At 48.9% G+C, this 22,121-nt stretch overlaps 1 long non-coding RNA gene across 1 annotated transcript in view; it reads right to left on the reverse strand.

Annotated features, from left to right (window-relative positions):
* The window catches only part of LOC150044418 (uncharacterized), a 34,279-nt gene extending 13,111 nt beyond the window's left edge, over nucleotides 1-21,168 (reverse strand). Inside the window, exon 1 of the long non-coding RNA XR_016533199.1 lies at nucleotides 21,074-21,168. This is a non-coding gene — a long non-coding RNA (uncharacterized LOC150044418). The remainder of the gene's footprint in view (nucleotides 1-21,073) is intronic.
* Between the last annotated feature and the right edge of the window lie 953 nt (nucleotides 21,169-22,121).

Genomic DNA, 22,121 nt, shown 5'->3' on the forward strand with positions numbered 1-22,121 from the left:
GCTGCTGTACATAATCACAAAAACAAACCTGAGAGATTAACTTTGGAAGAAGAAAGTGTTTTCATTCGGTTATCCACACTGACCTCCAACTCCTGGGCTCCAGAGACCCTCCTGCCTCAGTTCCCCCAACTCGTGGTATGAAACAGTTAACTGGAGGGAAGAAGGAATATGCTACCCGGAAGTAGGAGTGACAGGGAAAGGGACTGGAAGAAAAATATAGGTGGAGTTCATTCCCACCTGCCAGACAGCTAGGAGTTGCTTTCAGTGCGGAGCAGATTTTGTGATTGCTGTTATTCTGATTTGTGTATCTTTGCAATTTAAAGCAATCGCAATCTACCTGTCTTTACTTGTTGTTGTTTGTTTGTTTTCAACCATCCTGCAGAAAGGCCTCATGCACGGGTGGTAAGAATGCCACACCATACCTGTTTACTGCTTCCTGTGGAGAGGAATCCCAAATGCCTTCTGACACCGATTCAGAGGTGGACCAAACCAATCAGAAGAAGCTCCAGCCAGGGTTTACATTACCAGGGTCCCTAGCGACCCTGCAGCCTGGGAATGGAGGATGTGGGAGGCCGAGGGTATGAAGTAGAAATGCGGGCTCCAGACAGCACCTGCCAGCCCCTGACTCCCCAGCAGTGACAAGAGTCCATCTGACCCCATCTCCAACCCAGACCTCACCTGCAGACCCTTCTGGAGCCCCACACAGTGACATGAGCGGGTTCAAGCAGGAAGCCGAGGCTGCTGTAGACGTTCTATTTGTGACTGCCTCTGAATAATTTAACCCGCTCTCCGAAAGAGACTATCATTAGGAATTTGTCAATGTCTGTACATTGGAGCAGGCACATTCAAAAGACAATTTTTAAAAGAGGAAGGAAGGAAACGTCCCCAGCTTCGAGTGGTAGGAAAGACAGGTGGTGATTCCATTTTATTCTTTTACATATAATATATATATATATTTAACATTTTTTTACTTTCTCATCAAAGTGTTTTGCTCACTCGTGCATCTGACACAACCAGAAATGCTATCCTTTTATGCCTCATTAGCCTTGAGACCAAGCCGGCACTAGAGTCATGAGATGGAGGCAAACATGCTTAATTCTTACAAATGCTTCGCTATCTTTTTTCCATCTCCACTGCAGGTTCTGTGTGTGATGGAATTCAAACCGCTTAACCTTTGTAAGCTCCATCCCTCTACCTGCAAAATATGAATAATACATGTGGCCTCTGCTGCGGGGTGCTGGAGGGTTACATGAGCTAATTGGGATAAAGCACTGCTCTCAAAGACTTTCATCTTCCATCCTTTATGATATGCTGTGAAATAGCACAAGGAGCCAGGAAGAGGCAGACAGGCACCGCCTCCACTTGTAGCTCCCTATCCTTTAGGCTGTCAAACACTCACGGGAAAGACAGGCATACACTCATGCACACGTATATACACAGTATACAGCATGCACATCTGTACACACACACACCCTTATCAGCTCAATTCAATGCCCCTAATTAATCCCTGGGTATGTTGGGGGGTTAGGGTGGAGGTGGGGGACAAGGGAGTCGTATGTGTGCTGGCGAGAGGGCTTGAACTCAGAACCTGGACACTCTTTCAGATCACTTCTTCTTCACTGAAAGTGAGTGCTCTACCCCTTGAGCCACACCTCCACTTGCAGCTTTTTTTTTTTTTTTTGCTGGTTAATTGGAAATGAGACTCTCATAGACTTTCCTGCCCAGCCTGGGGCTTTGAACCATAAGCCTCATATCTCAACCGCCTGAGTAGCTAGGACGACAGGCGTGAGTCATCAGAGCCTGGCAATCCCTAGTTTTATCTTCATGGTAACTCTTTAAAACATTTCACTTCATTGCCAAAGTCCTCTCTCTGGCTTCCTCCCTCCCCCCTCCTTCACCAAATACCTTCCCCGAGATCCTTCCCTATTGTTATCTACTCCATTCTTCTCCCCCATCCCCACCCCCACCCCCACAACACCTCCACAGCTTCATGCTTCTCTCCAAGGCCCCACTCCTATTGGCTGCTGAACTTGGCTCCATCAACCATCTCCTCCCAAACTCATTCCCTATTCAGCTCCTACTTCTTATCATGCAAAAATGTTCCACTTAGGCTGGGTACCAGTGGCTCAGAAGGCTGAGATCTGAGGATCCTGGTTCGAAGCCAGCCCAGGCAAAAAAAAAGTCTGTGAGACTCTTATCTCCAATTAATCACAGAAAAGGCTGGAAGTGCTGCTGTAGTTCAAGTGGTAGAACACTAGTCTTAAGCAAATGAGAGCCCAGGGGCAGCAGCACCCAGGCCCGAAGTTTAAGCCCCAGAACTGACCCAAACACACACACACACACACAGAGCAGAGTTAATTTTTGTTGTTGACGTTATTTAGGTTTGAACTCAGGACCATGCACTCACTAAGTGGGCGCTTCCCCTCTGAGCCACTCCTCCCTCACCCTTTTTTTTTTTGGTGTTTGCTATTTTCCAGAGAGCATTCGCTTCTCGCCTGGGGACGGGCCTGGACTTTGAATCACCCTTTTTGGGCTGCTGGCCTATCGAAAGGACAGCAAGTGTGCATTTGCTCCTTGGCTTCTCCTGTGGAGTTGAATTCTTGCAGGTGTTTCTGCCCAGGCTGGCCTCAAACTGCCAGCTTCCCAAGCTTCTCCTCCCACACAGCAAGGATGACAGCCATGAGCCATTAGCACCCAGCTTCGCCAAGAGACTGAGTAAGGAAGGAACAGAACGGCCTTTGCGTTCTGATGCTTCTTCCCTGCTCCCACCCCACTGTCTCCAAAATGACTCAGTGTGAGGGAGATGGGTTGGACCCCGGGAGGGGCTGGGAATCTCTGCAAGACACGAGCTAGGGCTAGAGATGGACTTGCTGTCCAGAAATATAAGATATGGTCAGCCTCTGATCTGATTCAATGATGAAGTGAAGAAAAACAAAAGCCTTATCAGACATAGCCTCCTTCTTCCCCGAGCTGACCCTGCAGAGCCAGGGCTCCTTCCAGGCCATAAAACACATCATTAGGAAGCAAAAATCCACTCACAGAACCCTTTCTGAACCTACATCGAAACGCCATGACTACTTCTGTGAACCAGCCTGGCAGAGGTTAAAACCTGGGTGCTACCAGGGAGGAGACATCCTCTAGAACCCAGCAGCACACTAAGGCCTTTGTGTAGCCCCCCCCCACACCCCTCCTCTGCTCCCGCCTCCATCCTGCCTGCCTGTCTCAAGACCCACTGTGACTCCCAGGGGCTCTGGGTCACCGAGAAAATGCCGTGCTGTTCCTGAATCAGGAGTGTGGAGTGCAAGCTGCTCTTCAAACCACCTCCCGAGCTGAGCCTCCAGTGCCAGAGGCTGCGGGGCAGAGGCTGCGGGGTGTGAGAGCAGAATGCCATCCTGGCAGCCTCTCACCACCAAGGGCACAGCTTAATGAGCTGCGCCAGAGGGTGGGGTCAATCTGTTTTCCAGTCTGGCCTCTCTGCTCCTTAATTAGGACATCTTATAAATGTGTACCATCACCCCTCCTCACTCGCCACACTCTGTCACCTCCACACCTTTCTCTCTTCTTCTATGATGAAGCAAGTCGCACAGGAAGAAGAAAGAAACAGGACAAAGAACATCTGCTCTAGCTGTCGTACCCAGCAGGAATCTAGGACATGATATTCATTTTATCCTCACAAGAATCCTCCAAGGGAGATCCAGGTACCATCGGATCATCTAGAAAGGGAAACTGAGGCAAGCTCAGAGAAGTTAAGTGATTTTCCCCAGTCACACAGCTAAATGACTGATAGAACTGGCATCTGGGTCCAAGTCCTCCAATGCTGAAGCCTACGTCAGGCCAACGTCTTCCCAGGCCCCATGTCATCTGAGGCCTATGTCATGTGTTCTAGGATATAGAATAGAAGAAATGATTGGCAGATACCTCCGCCTTGTTCCTGGTCTTAAACGGATAGCACCCCATTCTTCTTGGTAGAAGCCCTTCATCAGACTATTATAATGATAACAACAATAAGAAGAATGATAATAACAATAATAAGAAAACCCATTCCTCTTAGGGCTAGGATGCTGTTCAGAGGTACACTACCAAGTGTATGTAGCCCTAAGTTCGATTCCCAAGCATCACAAAAGAAAGAAAGGAAGAGAGGGAGGAGGAAGGAGAGAGAGAAAGAACACCGTCAAGAATAAGTATATTTGCAACCCTCTACAGCAGAGTTTCAGCCAGTGGCTTGGAAGAAGTGAAGATCTGTTTTATGGAACAGAGAACACATGCTTTCAGACTCACCCTCCCCAGGATTGGGGAGCTGTGTCTCTTGCTCAGCAGAGGGCTTCTCGCTTCTGAGGAAGGACTTCCATTAGCTTTGCCGTCCCCCAGCCCCCCACCCCTGAATCTTCACGGACTCTCCCAGTCGAGTCGTGCCTCATATGCTTCTGGCACCACAGATTCGAGGAGGGGGGGTGGAACTGTAAAAATCGCAAATCACAAATGACAGATTCGTGACTTCCCCCGGGAATAAATAGCTCGAACAGATGGGCCCCGAGGCTGGAAGATTTTGTTTAAATCTTAATGGAACTTTGATAATTTGATGAATGTGGGAAGAGAAGCATGGTGAAGCCAAGCCAACTAGGTCCTCAGTGATGACCCCAGGAAAATGTCCCCTTACTCAAGAGCGTGGGCCACATGAACAAAACACTTCTTAAGGGATCTGGGTACCCTCCCTCTGAAAACCCTGCTCCCCAGGGTGGGGTGATATCCAGAACAACATAATGTACCCCATTTCCTCTATGTGCCTCCAGGCACTATGCCAGGCAATAATCCTGAAGACAGGCCTAGGTGACTTCTAGATAAAGAATGAATGCATAGAGAGACCTGCAAAGCCTTCAATGCTCAGAGCCCTGGATCATCCCTATCTACTGTTCCCAAACTACCACACACAGCCTTTGCCCAGTTAATCTCTCTGTGCCCATCTGTACTAAAGATGTGCCCACTGGGCCAGGCAGATAAAACCAGGAGTCACAAAGGCCTGAATCACAACTCTTTCCCCTTGAAGTTCAAAGGAGTGACTTAGCTTCTCTGCTTAGTGGGACTAACACTCCCTTTCTTACAGGAGTTGTTGAGGGGCTTGAACTCAGCTTGTTTACTCAAAGTTAGGGCTCTATCACTCGAGCCATACCTCTACTTCCAGCTTTTCTTGTGGTTGGTTGGAGATAAGGGTCTCATAGGTCTCTCCTGAGCTGGCTTCCCATCATGATTCTGAGATTACCGACTCCTGAGCAGCTACAAGGACAAGCATGAGCCACCAAAGTCCAGTAGTTTTGAAGGGCAGTGTGCTCTCTAGAAAGCAATAGGCAAATAGCTGGATTTAACAACAAACCCTCCACCCTCCAGGGTATGGTTCACGGAGACTGTTCTGCATATTTCTTGCCTGTTTGAAAAGACCACAACTCAATGCTTTGGGACTCAAGAATACCTGCGTGCACAGAGGCGGGCTATCTAGCTGGGCTGTATCTTCCTCAACTTCTATACTTACTCGAATTGACTGGGAGACATTGAATCGATTTGTCTGATTTAACATGTGGTTTTTAAATATGTACACAGGGGCCGGGAGTTTGGCCTAGTGGTTAAAGTGCTTGCCTAGAATGCATGAAGACCCGGGTTCAATTCCTCGGTACCACATATATAGAAAAAAGCCGAAAGTGGTGCTGAGGCTCAAGTGGTAGAGCTCTAGCCTTGAGAAAAACCCAAGGACAGTGCTCAGGCCCTGAGCTCAAGCCCAGGACTGGCAAAATAAATAAATAAATAAATATGTACACACTATGCAATTGCTCCAGAAGGCTGATTAACATACACAGCACCTCCGACATTTGTGCAATGAGAACACTCCAAATTGATTCTCTTCATGAAAACAGAGCCAGGGGCTGGGAGCTCACCTCTACAATCTTAGCAACTCAGGAGGCTGAGATCTGAGAATCTGTTTGAAGGCAATCTGGGCATAAAAATCCAGAATCTCTTATATCCCATTAACTAGTGGTAGAACATCAGCCTTGAGCAAAAAAGGCAAGCGCAAAGCCCCGAGTTCAAGCCCCAGCACTGGAATACATGCATTGTGGTACAGTAGATATACTCCCAACTAAAATGTTCTATCTCCTCACTCAGCTCTCTCAGGGCCCCCTTATCTCTGTCCCTTGATGATCACCATTCAACTATCTACTTTGTGAGTTGAAATTTTCAGATTCCACTCTGGGTTCCAGCACTTATTTCATAGACAATTTGGAAAGTGAAGGACTAAGAACAGATTAAAGTCCTGGATGGGGGTTGGGGTGGGGGGGATCTGAGGTCCCTTCCCCTCCCTCAAACAACATTTGTCAGGATACTCGGTCCTGTTAAGTCGCTGAGAGGAAACAGGCAAAGGAAAGCATGAGAGAGGATGGCGCTGGAAAGGGAGTCAGCTCAGCAGAGCCAGTACTGGCACAGAAGAGGAGGGGAGGGTGGAGAGGGGAGGATCCATATGACACACACAGGCAGAAGGATGGGTGAGCCGACCCAGCAGGAGAGAGCTGACTCAGTAATGATGAGTCACTCAGACAGGGGAATCCACCCTGGGGCACTCGGCTTTCCAGACTGAATCTCCAGGAAGGGTGTCTGGGGACCTTGTTGGTGCAGCTGATGACCTAGCTCTTGGGAAAGATGCAGACAGCATCTTTGATAAACACCTACTTGAATGTGGCTCTGTGCCCACCTGCCTGACACCCACAAGACCCTTAGATCTATAAGACAGTAAAGGACACCAAGAGTTCACCAAACTGGGGGAGGAGTGCTTGGTGGGGGTGGAGCCACTGGGGGGGTCAGACTTCCGGAATCACCAGACAAACTTTTAAAGGTGTTATTAATATAAATAGATGTTGGTGTTGATCTAATTAAAAGTTAAAGCTAAAAAAAAAGAATTAGGAGAAAAGAAGTAAATGAAGATTGAATATCCTTTATGCAAAAAAAATGCTTGAGATCAGAAATATTTTCAGGTTTTATGCGTTTCCAGATTTTTGCAATATTTGCATATCAAGACCATGTAGAACATTTACGATGAGATCTCTTGGGGAAGGAGTCTAAGCTCATAAAATGTACTCATGTTTCATTCAGGTTAAAGGAAGAAGAAAAAAGAGAAGGGGAAACAGGAAGAGGAAGAGAAAAGAAGGAGGAGAAGGAGAAAGAAAAGGGGGAGGAAGGTGATGATGATGGGGTGTGTGTGTGTGTGTTCCTGGGAACTGAACTCAAGACCTGGCACTTAATAAGCAAGAGCTCTACTGCTTGAGCCACCCCCCAGTCCTTCTTGCTTTCAGTTTGCTTTACAGATAAGTTCACACATGAACATTGCCCAGGCCAGCCTTGGATTGAGATCCTCCTACTTTCTCCCTCCTGACTAGCTGAGATTACAGTAAGTTTCTCCACACTACGCCTCATGTCATTCTAGACAATATTTTTAGTGCACTTGAGTCACATGAGGTCAGGGGTGGCATTTTTTTCAGGGCCTTGTGGATAGAAGGATATGTTCTACCACTGAGCAAACCCCAGCCCCCAGCTCACTCATTTTATTTTGAAGAGAAATAAAAACAAACCAAGTTTGCAACCAAAGGACAAAACTTAGTGTATGCCCCGTAGAGTTCCCTGCCATTTCCACCACGCTGAAGCCTTCAGGGAAAGATAGCGTGCCACAGGGAAAGATAGCGTGCCACATCTGATAGCTGGGATTTCAGACTCAGCCTTGAGTAAACACCCCAGCTCTGCTGTTAACCATCTGAATTATCTTGGGTAGATAGGGAGGATTAAACAGGAGAAACTGGAGTTGAGAGCCCAACACAAATTAAGTCCTCAGTAATGATTAGACTCTATTATTTGATTACTTTCTAAATGCAAAGTTTTGAAGAGGGACAAGGAATAAAAAGCAGAGAAATAAACATACCAGGTTTTATAAGACCAATTTTCAGCCAATAAGTCTGTCATAGAATTAAGCTCTAATGTAATTCAGATCCAAATTCCCAACAGGAATTTTTTTTAACTTGGCAACACAGCTCAGTAACTCATCTGGAAGAACAAAATGTGAAAACAGTCAAACAATATTAAAAAATAATAATAAGTAAGAACAAGGGCCAGAGATATGGCTCATGCAGCATAGCTCCAGCCTACCGAGTACAAAGCCATGAATTCAAATCCCCATACCACTTTTACACAGACACTGATCAAATGGGACACAATTTCCTGGGGCCAGAAAGGGGGGGGGCTAAAAGTTAAATGGTACTGGGTGGGGGGGAGAAACTAATGACAGTTAAAATAAACTACAAATAGATGCTTACTTTATGACATAAGTGATTTTCAAAAGTTCGAATAAGCCAGTTGCCAGAGGCTCACTCCTAGCTACTCAAGAGGCTGAGATCTGAGGATCGTGGTTCAAAGCCAGCCTGGGCAGAAAAGTCCCCAAGAGACTCATCTGCAATTAACCACTCAAAACCAGAAGTAGTGCTATGGCTCAAGAGGTAAACACTAGCCTTGAGCACAAAGCAGCTCAGAGAAAATGCCCAGGTCCCACAACTGATTTTAAAAGAGAGAGAGAGAGAGAGAGAGAGAGAGAGAGAGAGAGGAGAGAGAGAGAGAATTCCCTCACCATAGCCACACCTCAAATACTTCATGTGTCCCCTCATTTCCTTCTTCATCCCCTTCAGTCGTGAGTTTCTTCTTGCCAGCTGAGAGATGGTCAAATTAAGAAAGGATTTCTTTTTCTCCATCCCTGGCTGCTGAAGAAAGCTTCCCTCACATACAAATCCTTTGCTCTTTCCACACCACTGTGAGCCACTCCCTGCCCACATTTTATCTATGTGTTCCGGACTCTGCCTTATTCTAAAAATAAGTGGCCGCGCTTCCCATGGAGTCTTCCATCTGCTGTGGGCCAGAGCCGTGGATTAAGAGTAAAAGCCATGAGCGGATCAGCCAGCGTGCCCTCACCCACCCGCCCAGCCTCTGTGCAGACCTGAGGGGAGGAGAGGCAGAGCTCTACAGAAGAGTCAGGGGTGCAGAAGGCAATGGCTCAACGGTGTCGGTTCCAACACCGCTCCTGAGCCAGTGTATTTCCTGTTATGACAGAGCGATATCCCTCCTGGGCCATGGCTGTGGCTGAGATGGGTCCCACTCGTTCTGGTGGCCTTTCCCGCCATGGTGTTTAGCCTTCCTGAGAAGTCTCTCAGAAAGGGGTCCCACTTCAGACTCATCCACCGTCCAGGCACCTGCCTCTTCTCTAAGCAAATTTCCCCTCTTGTGAGGGCACATCCCCATCCCCAAAGCTTCTGTTGCTCCCCTCAGCATCAGCTTTTCCTGTGGAGTCTCCTGTACTTTCCTAAACTCCCATCAAATGGAAGGAAGAAAACAAGGAAGGAAGGGAGGAGGGGAGGAAGGGAGGAAGCAAGGGAGGGAGGGAGGAAGGAAGGAAGGAAGGAAGGAAGGAAGGAAGGAAGGAAGGAAGGAAGGAAGGAAGGAAAGAAGGGAGGGAGGGCAGGGAGGGCGGGAGGGAAGGAAGGATGGAGAGAGGCAGGGAGGGAAAGAGGGAGGGAGAGAGGGAGGGAGGGGAAAAACTATTAGGGACCCCAATGATTTATTTTAAAAGTAGCATGCCTTAGACTTCTCTTCAGACTTGTACTCAGAATGCCCCTTTGGGGGGAACAGGAACATTCCACTCATTTCCCTACTGCATAGAGTTTGTTTTGGTAGACAAAGTTATCATTCCCAGTTCCTTCCCATGCAATATGCGGACAACATCATTTTTAGGCCAATGAACGTATGGGATCTTCCACTGCAAGTTCTACAAGTCAGTGCGGTCACGTGATCTCGTACTATGAGCAGATCTGCATGTCGGTGATTTTGGTCCGGTCATGTGATTTGCTTTGCCCCATAAAATGTCAGCACCTAGAACTGATACGAGGTGTTTCTCCTGTAGTAGGAGAGTTGTTATCACCCCTATCTTCTACAGTGAGAAAAAAATACAACATTCCCAGCAGATCCTGATAGCATCCAGGTAAGCTAGAAGACAGAAAGTGAACCTGAACTCCATGTGTACATGAACAGCCGCCCCAGGACCTGGAAAACCCGGCCAGCTACATAACGGGTGTCATAAAAAGCCGTAGAGATCCCCGGAGCTCTTTGTTGGGCCACATCTGACCAACCCTACAGTAAACTCTGGTCAGTTACACACGCTGTACAAACATTTCATTGTCAAATTTAATCCATTCCTAGTAACAACGGTGAGATTGTAAACTTTTTACTGTGATCCTCGTTTCTAAAACAAACAAACAAGAAAATGTACAAACAAGGAAATGGAGGCTCTGAGCAGTGAATTTCCTACCAAAACAAAGAGCAAAAGATGGTTCTCTCTCATGTCAGTCCGTACTTGGGTACCCCACTGTGACCTTGGGCTTCAAGCCACAATGGCCGCCCAGGCATTCTCTATCCTCCTGTAAGAGCCTGACCAAGCCCCAAGAATAGAGGCCATTTTTCTAGTTCTGTCAGTACATGCAAAGAAGATATGACAGGTTTCCCTTCTAGAATGTGTGACCCTTCTGTGAACCCTGAAACAGGGAGGGTCTCACAGGGACTACTAGCCAGGGATCAAGCCATCCATTCTGCAGAAACAGCCTACAGAGCTCTGTAGCAGCCTGTTGGATTCTTTTTCTATTTTTTTTAATTTGCTGTAAGCAAATATCCCCAGGCTTTTTTTTCTTTTCTCTTTCCTTATTAAAAAATTATGATATCATTGCCAGCTGCCGGGATTAGTCAAATAACTTGATCACAGCAAAGCAATATGCTATCCCATGTTCAAACACCACCAGAGGAAAACAAAGCAGCCTGGCGTGCCAGCCCATCTTCACGGCCCTCCCACGCCAGGGCCTCCCACTCCCTCACTCCCAGCTCCAGAACCACAGAGTGCCAGTCAGGCAGTTTGGTCCCCAGCCCCCAGGAGGGCTTGGGTCTTCTGAGTTTTTTTGTTTTTCCTTCAGTTTCCACAATGTTTGATGCACAGGGAGAGGAAAAAGCACAGAGTCATGTCCTTTAATCAATAAACTCTCTGTGATCGATTTGCCAGGCTTTCCTGTGTAAGTATCAATCGAGCTGGCTATTCTCAGGGTTGTAAACACAACAACAACTCTGAAGCAGATAATGTGTATTCATACACCCAGGTGCAAACGCGGTGTGTGTGTGATGCTTTGGAGACATGTTCAGAGCTTCCTTACACATGGCTATACTACATACACTCCAGGACAGCCGAGTTCCTATCTCCTTGGCTTACTCCTGACTCTGATGCTTAGCAGTGAGCAGTCAATACATATTTGCTGGATCAATCAAGAACTAAACAGACAGGGATTTCTGGAGAAAATGTTCACCTTGAATATTGTGAGTCTTGTTTTCTCCCATGTATTAACTAGCTGTTGTACAAGAGGGATTTCATGTTGCTACGTCCCTCTCTGCGTACCACAGGGGACACCCCTCCATCTCTCTCCCTCACACCCCAACCCCTCCCCAAACCAATCTCAGCAAGCCTCAATGCTCCATTTTCATATGTGGATTTAAGAGTGTTTCGACCATCTTCACCCTGCTTCACCCTCTCCGTTCACCTTCCCTCTGCTCTCCACAGCCCAGACTGGATATGATTTCTGTTCCTGAAAAAGCAGTTAATGAGTACAAGGTATCTTGATCCACATGAGCCCTTTCCTCATTCTCCCTCATCCCTCCCAACCCCGCCTCATCCCTCCATTTCCTTAACTCCCATTAGACTGCAGTTCTGTGAGATCTTAAAAATGCAAGACTGGGATATGCCAAGATGGTGGGGAAAACTGGAGCCCTTAGAAAAGGAAGAAGAGCTCAACAGCTCGGCCTGCCACACCGCCATGATTTCAGCAAGACAAGCCCGCTCAATATGTGTGTGGCGGGTGTGTCTGGATTGTGTCAGAAAACAGAGTCCCCTGATTTGCCTGTAGGAACCCTGGGATCTCACAGTTGAGATCTGCCCTGGGCCAGGCAGAAGTCTCTCATCCCGGAGCGGGGACGCTTGCCGTTCCGTGGTAGAGGACTGGCTTTGCACTTCCAAATCTTGATCCTCAGCAACCTCCTCCCCCCAAACCATCCCTAAGGTAAATCTTGAGCTGAGCACACAAAGCCAGAAAATCATGGCTGAGGGGGGACACCGTGTTTCTAAATGGCTCAGCTAGCAAGGGAGCTTACAGGCACAGCAGACTCGTCCCTACAGCACAATATAGAATTCCCATCAGCCAGGGAGTCCTGGCCTCGAGTCCCTGTTTTGATCCTTTTCCTGACTATTACACTGACCACATGCAGAGAGCAGAGAGACACAAACTCCAAGCCAGCAAACAGGAGCTGGGATCATAAATCCACCACCAGAAACAAGCTGTGTCTTCTACCAGGGGCCTCTGTCTCTTTCTCTATAGCATAGAAGGGACTAGGATTAAAGTACCACAATGGAGCCCTACAGGGTTGGTTCAATAGAAATTGATCCGTGGATCCTATGTCTTGGCAACACAAAGCTTGCATTGTCCAGGGCCACGAGGCTTCGAGTTTAAAGCAGTTAATCCCTTGGCTGGAAGGCTGGAACAAAGAGGATTAACCTCAGACAAAGAGAGTTATTGTCCAAATATAGAACGACCCAGGCATCCATGCCGGGGTCAGGCCAGGCTCTCCTGCACAGCTTTACTCTCCAGCCCTTTCAGTGAACTGGCTGATTTACCCTTTACCCCACTATACGATAACAAGAATAGCAATCCTTACTTTCTAAGAACTGTGAGAATTAAAATCGTTCATGTGAAATCATTGCTCCGTTAGACTCCAAACCCCTGAAGAGTATTATTTAATACACAGGGCTGTCCCTAGTACTTAGTACAGACATTCATGATCACCATTTAAAAAAAAAATCCCTCTGTGGCTCACGTCTGTCATCCTAGCTACTCAGGAGGCTGAGATGTGAGGATCATGGTTCCAAACCAGCCCGGGAAGGAAAGCCCATAAGACGCTTATCTTCAGTGAACCACCAGAAAACTGTAGTGCTATGATTCAAAGTGGTAGAGTGCTGGCCTAATAATAACAGTAACAACAATAATAATAATACTCAGGGACAGCACCCAGACCCTGAGTTCAAGCTGCACAATTGATCAAACAAAAAAGTCCCTGTTGCTTTTGTCTCTGGGTAATATGGGAATATAAGGATGAACTGATGTCTACTGAGACTGAAAAGCTGGGAGCAGAGCTGTGGCTCAAGTGGTAGAGCAAAAGAAGCTCAGGGATGGCATGTGGGCCCTGAGTTCAAGCCTTAGGGCAGATATAGCTCAATGGTAGAGTGCTTGCCAAGCTTTCTCAAGGACCTAGGTTTGATCTTCATCATTGAAAATAATCATAATCATAATCTAGGAGAATCTAGAAGGTAGAAAGTCAGCTAAAAGACACTTTCCTTGTCTAAAGAAAATGGACTGGACTGGGCGCTGGTGGCTCATGTCTGTGATCCTAGCCATTCAGCAGGCTGAGCTCTGAGGATCGCAATTCAAAGTCAGACCGGGTGAGAAAGTCTGTGAGACTCTCATCCCCAGTGAACCATTAGAAAACCAGAAGTAGAGCTGTGTCTCAACCTGGTAGAGAGATACGCGTGAGCAAATTCAGAGCTCAGGGCAGCACCCGGTCTCTGAGTTCAAGCCTGTGACCAACGGGGGTGGGGACAGGACTGGCAAGAGTCCAGAAATCACATGGCCCTAAACAGAGTGACATGGTACACTGGGCCTCTGCTGAGTACATGGTACACTTGGCCCCCGTCACTGTACCCACTGGACAACCGAGGAAACAGGGTGCCCCACGAATCCCCTTATCTTGAAGCTCCAGGCCTATACTTGGTGCAAACAAAGTAAAAGTGGCTGCGTTTAACCTGTGGGCCTTTGAGCCATGGATCCATGGATGGTGTGTAGGGGTTTCCATTTTGTAGCATGGAGGAGACAGGGCTATCTACATCCTTGAGCGCTGGGAAGCTCTGGGTCCTGTTGTGACTCTCTCCAACTCCATCCCCCAGGCCCAGGACTCTGCCTGGAGCAGATCCTGGAGCAGATCGTCCCTCCCCCAGCCTCTTCCCTTCCTTCAGAGCCCCCCACACATCCACACACACATGCCAGCGGGCTCTGTCCCTCCCTGCCATCTGTCCTGTCCCAGATCAGGCAACAGGCCACAGTCAGATGCTGTGACTGTGAGGAGAGTGGAGGCCACAGGCAGAGCCTGGCAGCCTTTACTGCATCTGGGCTCTGGGAGCTAGAAATGACCCACAAGAATGGAAGCATGGAGTAGAAGTTGGTTGGGGATCTAATCCCCTCCCAGGTGCCTGGGAATTCAGTGAGGTTTTTAAGTGGAGAGGGTCCAAGTCAGCCAGGCATGCATATAATCCTAGCTACTCAGGAAGCTAAGATCTGAGGATCACGGTTCAAAGCTAGTCCAAAATCTTTTGTCTTCTGGCAAGGGCTCCTTTAGCCCTCAAAAAAGAAAAAAACGGGGAAAGGGGAAGCAGCTATGGTCTCATGTAACAATCTTCTACCCACCTGGAAGACATTTTGTGAAGGGAAATAATGCACAGAGAGACAAAGCATGCATGTTTCCCCTTGTAGGTTAATGCTGGACTTAGTTTATAAACTTGGGTGGCATGCAAGTATATATGTATTACCTAAAGGGTAGATTCATGGGGAAGCTTCAGTAGTGTAAATCCTTAGAAAGGCAAAGTCAGAGTTCAACAAAATGAAACATCAGGAAATGGATACTCAAAAAGGGAGTGGAGCAGGGTCAGGGAGGAAAGGGGAGAAGAATGAGAAGAAGAAGAGAGCAGAACGCAGACAAAAATCTAATATATAGCCTGTTATCCTGCAACATTAAGAGTAAGGGAAGGAATGGATCAGGGAGGTAGGGAGAGAATATTGAAAGGGACCATATTCATCAAGACAGATTGTATTCATAAACTACTCTGATTAGTATCAACTCTTTCATACAACTACTTAAAGGTAATAATAAACATAAAATGCAAAAAAAGTAATTACAATCTGTCTTCCCAGAACTCACCCCATGAGACCAGCATTCATTTCTTTTGAGGACAGCGCTGTAAAAGTTAATTATTTCTGCCTTTTGGCTCTCATAAAGGTTCAATACTGCACCTGCAGGCACCAACGCTCCAGCACACACACACCTTTGGTTAGAGAAATGTGCAAAGCCAAGCCAAGCCACAGCAGTCTTCAAGTCTTGCTTTTCATCACCGACTTGTGCTCTCTCTCTCTTTTTCTCTCTTGCTCTCTCTCTCTCTCTCTCTCTCTCTCTCTCTCTCTCTCTCTCTCTCTCTCTCTCTCTCTCACACACACACTCCTTCCAAATGCACTGTCTGCTTTATTTCAGTCCTCTCACCCTAAATATGATTGCAAACTCGCAGAACATCAGCCAGACCACAAGGAATAAATGGATACCATCCACTGTCTAAGACTGAAGGCATTCCAGCCACTGATTTTCCAAAATGGCTCTTGCCTGTCTCTCCTTTTATAAACAGAAGCACATTATGCAAGATATTGTAGAAGTGGTCGCTTTTTTTTTTCTTCAAGCAAGCTGCTAACACTTTTTCACTTGACATAAATCGATTTAAATAAACATCTCCCCCTTCCAGGGTTCTTGCTGCTGCTGTTTCCTCTTAAATTAAAAGCAGTATAATAATAACCCGAGAACATCGCACCCCTGAAATTTCAGCCACTTCTCTCTGGAGAAGTTTTACTCCTTCCCCCTGCCTCCCCAGCCTACCACCCCTCCCTCCTTCCCACCTTGAAGTCAGAGCTACATTTCAGTGTCCACATGTGTTCTCCCTCTCCCTCTCCCTCTCCTCCCCTCGCTTGCTCACCAGTCCTGGACTTGAACTCAGGGCCTGAGCACGGTCCTTGGGCTTTTTCAAGGCTAGAAAGGGAAGAGGGGTTGGAGGCATCGCTAATAAGCCAATGAGAAAAAGCAGCAGATCAAGAGTTCAAGTCCCGGTCTCAGGCCAAAAACAAAAGAGAAGAAAAGAAGGGAAAGAGGGAGGGAGGAAGGAAAGGAGGGACTTCAGATAATAAAATGTCCAGATCCCCCGGCTAAGATGATGTGCATGTACGTCTAGTAACCAAACCATTGCAGTCATTCACAAAGCATATATCTATCGCCCACCATGCAACCTTGGTCTTCTCCCTATGAACCCCTCTGTGGTCCATTCTTCCTATTTCCTTCCCCCCATGTTTACTGCTCCCCTTAGCCAAGGACTCCACACCCTCCTTTCCCTGCCAGCCAGCCCTTAGCTACCTGGTACACCACACACTCAACTTACTTACTAGTATTTATTATGGACTCTGTTCCTGTTGGTTGAACCCTTAAACTCAGGTCTGGGTGCTGTCCCTGAGCTCTTCAGCTCAGGGCTAGCGCTTTACCACTTGGGGCCACAGTGCCACTTCCAGTTTTCTGGTGGTTCACTGGAGATGAGTCTCATGGACTTTCCTGACCAAGCTGGCTTTGAACCATGATCCTCATGATCCTCAGATCCTCCGATCTCAGCCTTCTGTGTGTCTAGGGTTACAGGCGTGAGCCACCAGCACCCAGCTGTTAGGTATTAGTTATAAACTCGTCTACTTATGTATTATTGGCTTCCCACACAAGAAGCATGCTTCGTGAAGTGGTGGTTCCTTTTTCTTTTCTCCGCTCTATCTCCTGCCTGTGGCATGCCTGCAATTCAAAGATCTCTCAATAACAGTTGGTAAGTGGTGGGACTAGCTAATGATCCATGGAAACCTAGAAATTAAAAAAAAAAGACATTCCCATGAATAAGTACAGGCACTGTTTCTCCAAACAGCCCAAAGCAGAGAAGGAGCTCCAGCCAGTGGAATGTAACATAAGCTCTCCATCGGACACAGCCCCAGTACATGCCTGTAACACAGCTGCGCGGAGGCGTAAGTAACATCACTATCTAGAAAGCCCAGGGAGAGAAAAATCACAAAACACTATTTGAAAAAAAAATTAATTAACAAAACAAAGAGGGCTGGGGATGTGGTGCTGGTGGAAGAGCACCTGCTCTAGAAAGTACAAGGACTTGAGTTCAAACCTCAGCGCTTCCAAGAAGGGGGAAAAATACCCTTGTCGTCAGCTCAGAAGCACTTCTCGCATCCTCCTTGCAATGTGACTGTTTAGCTCATCCACAAAAGAAGTGGAGACTGCTTCTTTACCCCCTCACAAAGGCCACCTCGTGTCTCGTTTTTGATAAACTAGGATGCAATGATGGCATGGCTATTGTAAGACTGCACCCTCAAGGGACCATGCAAGCTCCTACTTTCTCCTGGCTGTCTGCCACGACCACGGGAACACTTCCAGTCTAGCCTTTGGGGAGAGGAGGGATGGCCAGACTCACAGTCGAGTCATCCCAGCCCAGGCCTGATGAAGTCCAGACTTCTGAGTCCATCAGCAAATCACACTTGCAGGGGGAGAATCAAGCTGTGTTCAGCCAGGAGAGCTCCGACCATCCCCACCCCACCAGACCTGGGAGAGATGGTAGCTACTGCTTTAGGCCAATATGCTAGGAGGAGGGGCTGGTTCTTTAGTCTCCTTGGCATGGATCAGCACTGAGGTATGTCAGCAGTTCCTAGTGGGGACATCTAAATTGCTTTGCTTTGAATGAAAGTGTCTGGGCTCACACCTGTAATCCTAGCTACTTAAGGAAATTGAGGTCTGAGGCGTGCTGTTCAAAGCCAGCCCAGCCACAAAAGTCCGGGAGACTCTCACCTCAGCCATTACCAATCGATAGACCAGCATGCTGATGAACCACTGTGACAGAGTCCAGAGAGGCAGATGGGGCTTCTGAGACCAGCAAGACTACAAGCCACCCCTTAGCTGATGAAACACACAGAAGGAAATGCTGTGTTCTGGGGTGACTTGGGAAGCAGCCAGCCAGACACCCTGACCTTGACCTCTAGACCTCCATGCTATGACCTTGACCCCTTGGCACTCTTCATCACAACCTTGACCTCCTTTCTATGACCTTGAGTCCTTGACCCTCCACATCACGACCTTCACCTCCCCACCGTGACCTTGAACCCAACCCACACGATGACCTTGACACTTTGTCCTCCTCACATGTTCACTTTCACAGACACCTTGGCAAGGTAGCCGGGCACCCAGCCGCACCCAGCTGCGCTGGGCAGAATGTGTTGGTGGGGCATGCGGTGGCAGGCACTGCACTGGGTGCGGCTTTGAATGCTCTCATAGTCCAGATACCAAAGAACCATGAGGTCTCACGAGCACCGAGCATCAAACCATAACCCTCAGACGAACCATGGAAATCACAAACCAATTCCCCACACGGCCTACTGTAAACACCCACGGCACACCAAAGGACAGACTATGTCTGTCCCTTGTGATTACAGAACCACGGAAAGTCTTCTCCCTCTGGGTGAACCCAGAACAATTACTAGCAAGGACGGTACTGGAGGATCCTTTCTTTCCTGGAGGAAAAGAAGAGCAGCACAAATCCAGTCCTCCTGCTGGATATCATTCCCCACTCCTCCTCCCTCCTCATTGCTCTGCTCCCACCTTTGAGTGACCACAGGGCCTTGAGCCTACCCCCTGTCCAAACTTCTACACACAAAGTTTGGGACCTCAGCCAGCTCCTTAAATAAGTGTAAGGCACAAAGCTTAGCAACAACCAGGCCAATGCAGCAGCCGTGTGATGGCATGGCCTGTCCATGTTCTGGTCTCAACTCCTCTCACCAACCTCCTCGCTCATGGAACTTGGCCTCCCTGCATCTCTCAGGCTCTCCAGTGGATGCCTCTCTGTCCTTCCCAGGCTTTTAGAGGTGCTGCTGCTCTGCCTGGGTCACCTTTTCTTGGTCTGGGCAAACACCACTTACCAGCAAAGCCTCCAGTGGCCAAAAGGCATAAATACAAACATGAACAGAAATAGAGAAGTCCACCCAGTATTCTTCAGCATAATGACTCCTTGACCAATAGGCTTTATCTTTTCTTATTGATTTTCCATTCCGCCCCCACCGTCTCTCCCTCCCTCTCTCTCTCTCTCTCTCTCTCTCTCTCTCTCTCTCTCTCTCTCTCTCTCTCTCTCTCTCTCTCACACACACACACACACACACACACACACACACACACACACTTCAACTCATTCAGTGTAGGAACTTCCATTTTGTTCTGTGCTGTATTCTCCTTGTACAGAGCAATACCTGATGCACACACAGGTTCTAATCTGTACCAGATTCTCTGTCTCTGTCTCTGTCTCTGTCTCTCTCTCTCTCTCTCTCTCTCTCTCTATATATATATATATATATATATATATATATATATATGCATATATGTATATATTTAAAGCAGTCTTTGAACAAGGAACATATATTTAAGGTATCTGTTACATAATTATCATAACAAGATCTTGTCATCTCTCAGAGTGCAAGACTCTCACAGCCATTTGACCATTTAAGCTCAGGTTTGTTCCAGTGACGGGGGCAGGGGGACTTTTTAGATATGTTCAGATGATTCCAATCACAAAGAATACACAATGCAGGTTTCTGACAGACAACTGCAGCACAGAAGCTGTCCATTCCATCTTGTTCATCACCACCACATCTTTCATCCTGGAGGAATCAACCTTGAACTGGACTGTCCTCTCCCTGACCCTCTGATGACAATGGCTTTTGCTTGCCTTTATTCCCTACTTGGTGACAATCCAGTCTGGGTTTTCTTTTTGAACTGGGCTGGGACAAGAGTGGAGAGATTGGGAACCAGGAAAGAGAAGGCAGATGTCCATCTGCTCAGAAACTCATCCACAATGTTCCAGCCTCTCTGCCATCATGAAATACGGCTTCCAACCTTCATAGTCCCAGAACTTAGGGAAAGTGCTTATTAAAACATTAAAAATCGTAAGTCTGAAGCTAGGTGCAAGTGGCTCTTGCCTAGGATCCTAGCTATGCAGGGGGCTGACATGCAAGGATAGCAGTTCCAAGCCAACCCAGGCAGGAAATCCCGTGAGACTCTTATTCTTGGTTAACCACAAAAAACTAGAAGTGGGACTGTGGCTCAAGTGGTAGAGCTCTAGCCATGAGCACAAAGAAAGCTCGGGGACAGCTTGAGTCCTGGGATGGCACATAAATAAATAAATACAATCTGACGTGCACTGAGCAGGCTTCTCCCTGCACACCAGCCTGTGTGTCCAGTCAGGTATTGTAAATGGATGCTCGGCTGCTCCACCTTGCCACCCTGCCAACCCAGAAGCAACGATGAGAATGGACAAGACTTCCAGTTGTTCCCAGGTGAGGGGACCAAGGCAGGGATCCAATTTCAACAAAAAGCCCTGAGAAAGTTCGTTTTAAATAATTTCCTTCACCAAGACATGTGAAAGGGTATCAATGTATGGGAATTAATGCACCATCTATCTGGCAAATATCATGTAACCCTTCTATTAAGTACAATAAAAATATATGGAAAAAATAAATAAATAATTTCCTTCTCCTCTCAGGGAAGCCACCAGCACCCCCGAATGCTTATCCCTCCCCCCCGGGGGGTGTCACACCTCTGACCCACAGGTGTTTCTTCACCTGGGGTGTGAGCTTGTGCGCTGCCAGGCATCGTGAATGCATCCCTGAGGACCCGTGCCACCTCTGACCCCTCTGAGGTGGGGGGGGCTTCCAAAACGTGCTGAGTCAGGACAAATGCAGCCCCCAGCGCAACCACTAGACTAGAGAAACAGGACGCAGCCACCTCTCCTGGGACGGGGAGGAAGGAAGGAAGCTGGAACAGATGAGTATGCTGCCATGTCTCCCAGCCTCTCCCCTCACCCCAACTCACACACACCCCACACATGCACGCACACCCAGGCCTCACCTGCCACCCCAGCCACCCGCGTCCACCTCCCAAACAGGCTCAGAAAACCATCAGGCACCCCCACACCCAGGGAACCCCTCCTAGCCCACCTCATCTCCCCCTCCAGCTCTCATCAGAACCCCGTTTAAGTTACCTTCCAGTGCAACCAGCTAGCTAGCTCTCTGCAGGAAGCGCAGACTTTCAGCACTGCGCCCTGGACAGCAGAGATCCGCCGGCCCTCTGCGGTAGACGCGCCTGGCTCCTCCCTGGCCCAGTGCATTTCCTCCTCCTCCCCCTCCTCGTCCTCCTCCCCCCAGCCCCTCCCCATCCCTGCTAGACAAACCGTGGGCTTTCCCCCCCCCCTTCCTTGTGCTCAAATCCATCCATAAACAACCCCTCTGCCGCCCCAAGGGCGGGGCGGAGGGGCTCCCTCTCCAAGCCGCAGACCCCCACCTCCGGGCCACGACCCCGGGGCGCGCCAGCAGGTTCTGATTCTGCTCTTCCAACCCAACACAAGCAACACACACGGTTGTGAGGAGGAGCGGGGCTGAAAAGAACTACCTGCAAATGGCCGGAGTCTTAAGTTGCAAAAGTATGGGTGGCGCTCGCAGTTCAAAGCGGTTCAGCTTTAGTCCCGGGTGGGGAGGAGGCCGCCCGGCGAGCAGCGCGCAGCCCCGCTGCGCCCGCCAGCCCTGCCTTTCCGGTGCCTCTGCAGTCTTCGGTGCCCTGGACGACAAACGACCACGGCGGAACCCGTGCGTGTCCGCCCGGGAATCCCATCCCGCGAGCCCCGAGCCCGTGCGCCCCGCAGCCAGGAACGCAGCCGGCCCCCTACCTGGGTGGGCAATCCGCGGGTGGAAGCCTCCGGGTCTCCGCCTGGCCAGCCCCGCGGGTGACCCGGGCGCTGGGGCGATCGGGGAGGAGGAGATGGGCGCGCGCCACCGAGTCCCACCTTCCCCGCCGTGCCCAAGCCCGTGGCGCGCGCCCGGGCGCAGCGCCGCCCGGCCCCGCCCCGCCCTGCACCGCCCGCCCCGGGCCCCGGGAGCTCCGGGCTCCCCCGCAGACCCTAAGCCTGCGCAGCGCAGACAGCCGCTGCGCCAGCCCTCGCCGCGCGGGGTTGGGGTGCGGGGCGGGGAAGCTTGGGAAGGGGCCGGGGGCAACCGGTGGAGCCTCGAGCGCGCTCTGCGTTGGAGAGAAGCAGA

Source organism: Megascapheus bottae, chromosome 30 (genome assembly GCF_031878675.1).
Source record: "Megascapheus bottae isolate mThoBot1 chromosome 30, mThoBot2.hap1, whole genome shotgun sequence".
Lineage (NCBI taxonomy): Eukaryota > Metazoa > Chordata > Mammalia > Rodentia > Geomyidae > Megascapheus > Megascapheus bottae.